The sequence below is a fragment of the Macrobrachium nipponense genome, chromosome 40, assembly GCF_015104395.2.
Source record: "Macrobrachium nipponense isolate FS-2020 chromosome 40, ASM1510439v2, whole genome shotgun sequence".
Classification (NCBI taxonomy): domain Eukaryota; kingdom Metazoa; phylum Arthropoda; class Malacostraca; order Decapoda; family Palaemonidae; genus Macrobrachium; species Macrobrachium nipponense.
Genome location: NC_061101.1, coordinates 30,790,635 through 30,794,068, shown reverse-complemented (window position 1 = coordinate 30,794,068; position 3,434 = coordinate 30,790,635). Strand labels below are relative to the sequence as shown.

The 3,434-nt window shown below is 33.6% G+C and overlaps 1 long non-coding RNA gene across 1 annotated transcript in view; it reads right to left on the bottom strand.

The window, feature by feature from the left end:
• Nucleotides 1-2,060: 2,060 nt before the first annotated feature.
• The window catches only part of LOC135212330 (uncharacterized), a 173,966-nt gene continuing 172,592 nt past the window's right edge, over nt 2,061-3,434 (bottom strand). The window contains exon 3 of the long non-coding RNA XR_010313867.1: nt 2,061-2,329. This is a non-coding gene — a long non-coding RNA (uncharacterized LOC135212330). The remainder of the gene's footprint in view (nt 2,330-3,434) is intronic.

Sequence of the window (3,434 nt, the reverse complement as noted above, 5' to 3'; positions counted from 1 at the left end):
ACTACTGTTATTGTTGTTAATGATGTTCTTGTTGGGGAGGTCTATGGAAGAGCCTAAAAAGGCCTGAAAAATGGTGTTTCGCATTGAGTTAAATACACAGGAATTATATGATAGGATATTTATGATTTATTTATTATAAGTAATGTAAAAAATGATGTGCGTATCAAACTGTACAGAAAATTTCTTTCTAATAAAATATAGCGTATTAATTTAATTTTCGTTTGCTAAACAAGGCTCTATTTAACATAAGATTTCAGCAAGTTTTAATTCATTTGATGTACTGAATTTGGGCTATGTTTCTGTTTAATTATTTTGTTTCCACTTATAACTGAGAATATATGAACGTGTTTAATTTGTGTCCTTTGTATTGATCCTTGTTGTTAGCAAAAGCAGTACTAAATATGAGTATTAAATACGAAGACCACTTTACGTTAAGTTAGGAATATACTGTTTACAACTTATGCTTTGGGGGAAAAGCTTGCCCTCGTCTCGAGTAAGCTACAGATCGGATCACGCCTTGTTTCACTTCTAGTTGTTTACAAACGAAATATTTTGTAATGAAGTATCCAAATATACAAAAATGACAAGAGAATCTTCTTTATTGTATAAAGCTATTGTCTCACTTCTCTATAGAATGTAGGTAACACACATTACGAGGCAAATATTCAATGAAAACATTCTTCCAGGCAAGAGGCAAACTAAAAATAGAGCAGTTCTTGGAATTCTTAATTTTGTGATGGTTATTTAAGCGACTGAGAAAAAAAAAACGAACCTTAAAACCGATGCATAATTCTCTCTCTCTCTCTCTCTCTCTCTCTCTCTCTCTCTCTCTCTCTCTCTCTCTCTCTCTCAATAACAACAAACGTAACAAGAAGTCAAATATGATATATCCTTTGACAGGATCTACATCATATAACATTATATGACTGCTTGTCTCGTAACTAACAAGAGAGTTTTTAACATCAACAATACACGACAAATTTCATAAAAAAAATTACATAAGGAACAAACGTCTCACTAAGCTTACGGAGGCAAGTCTCTCTCTCTCTCTCTCTCTCTCTCTCTCTCTCTCTCTCTCTCTCTCTGGCACAGTCGTACCAAAGTCTTGAATAGGAAGCGCCATTCTCATCTCATCTCATCTTCATCCCAACTTCGGCAGCATCAACAGCATCCGACAGTAGTATCCGTCTCAGTCGTTTGCAAGAGCCACAAAACTCACCCATCCGCGCAGAACAAGAGCCATTAAAGACAACTTGCAGAGACATGAAACTTGCAGCAATTTCTCCTCTCTCTCTCTCTCTCTCTCTCTCTCTCTCTCTCTCTCTCTCGTCTTTATATTAGGAATTAGTAGAGTGGGACTCTGAGCGTCCGACAATTGTTTGGGGCAATACATCTGTATTACACATAAGGGACTGAGCTTTGGGATATATATATAATATATATATTATAATATATATAATATATATATATATAATTATAATATATATATGTATGTATGTATGTAATGTATATAATTAATGGCAACTGGGAGGATATAAGCTCTGAGCGCCAGTCAACTGTTACATCTCTCTTACGCAAAAGGGATGAGATTGTAGATGCGTATATAAATGTACAATATAATACACACACACACACAATATATATATATATATATATATATATATATATATATATATATATATATGAATAAACAATAGTTACGAAATAAGAAAAAGGAAATAGAGAGTAACCTTACTACATCTGGTAATATCACGGGTTCAGTTTCTCGAGAAAGCTGCTTCTAGAGCCCAGAAAAAAAAAGAAAAAAAGAAAAAACTACGGAACGTCTCCGCCAGTTTTCCCGCACCACACTTACCGTCTGTTCCATTAAAAGTAAACGCGCACTTATGATTCGGAGGGCGGTCAATAAAAGTCATCAGACGGGTCAAGCACCATTAAGCCAGGTCAATAACCGATCCATCACTCGAAAGAGGAACTTGATCAATACGTTTGAAACGAGCTTGCTATTGGCAAAGTGCTTTGTCCCGCTCTTTGTACATTGATATTTAATCAGCCCGTAATGAATTGGGGTTAGTGAGCAACGACTGCAGGTGATGTTTGACTTCGATTAAATGGGGCATTCAAGTTTAGGCCCTTTTCAATTACTTATTTGCTTACGATTCCATTGGCTAGATAGAAGAAAGGGATTTGTCCAAGGCCTGTCCGTTTTATAAATAGAAAGGTTTCCGCGCTGTAGCATTGGTCCTCTGACAGAATGTTGATGCAATCACCACAATACAAGACACTCGTTCATAAGGGAGTACTCACCTACAACGAAACGTTACAGCACCTGCAACAAAAAGAGCATTCTGTGAATGAGTCGTAAAATATATTTTCGTAGCTTCAAGATAAAAATAATGAATGAGTCGTCAAACCAATTTTCGTAGCTTTAAGATAAAAATAATGAATGAGTCGTCAAACCAATTTTCGTACCTTTAAGTTAAAAATAATGAATGAGTCGTCAAACCAATTTTCGTAGCTTTAAGATAAAAATAATGAATGAGTCGTCAAACCAATTTTCGTACCTTTAAGTTAAAAATAATGAATGAGTCGTCAAACCAATTTTCGTACCTTTAAGATGAAAATAATGAATGAGTCATCAAACCAATTTTCGTGCCTTTCAGATGAAAATAATGAATGAGTCGTCAAACCAATTTTCGTACCTTAAGATGAAAATAATGAATGGGTCGTCAAACCAATTTTCGTACCTTTAAGTTAAAAATAATGAATGAGTCGTCAAACCAATTTTCGTACCTTTAAGTTAAAAATAATGAATGAGTCGTCAAACCAATTTTCGTACCTTTAAGTTAAAAATAATAAATGAGTCGTCAAACCAATTTTCGTACCTTTAAGATGAAAATAATGAATGAGTCGTCAAACCAATTTTCGTACCTTTAAGATGAAAATAATGAATGAGTCGTCAAACCAATTTTCGTAGCTTTAAGATAAAAATAATGAATGGGTCGTAAAACCAATTTTCGTACCTTTAAGATAAAGATAAAGAATGAGTCGTAAAATAAATTTTCGTACCTTTAAAATAAAAATGGAATGAGTCGTCAAACCAATTTTCGTACCTTTACGTTAAAAATAATCAGCGGTTTGTATGAACATTTCTTGTAGCTCTTCCTCAAAACGTCAGCAACAAATGAATCTAAAAACAAAACTACATAAACATTCAGTAGGCTAAATACAAATATACACAATTAACGTTTAGCTCTCTTTAGAAAGATCTCAGCTATCAAATGTTTCATTCAGATATATTCTATTTACTACCGAAGATTTAATTTAGTGTCAAATAATTTTACAATACTTTTCGTAATTCATCGCTTCAGATTTAAAATATATTCGATGCGCACACACAAACACACATATATATATATATATATATATATATA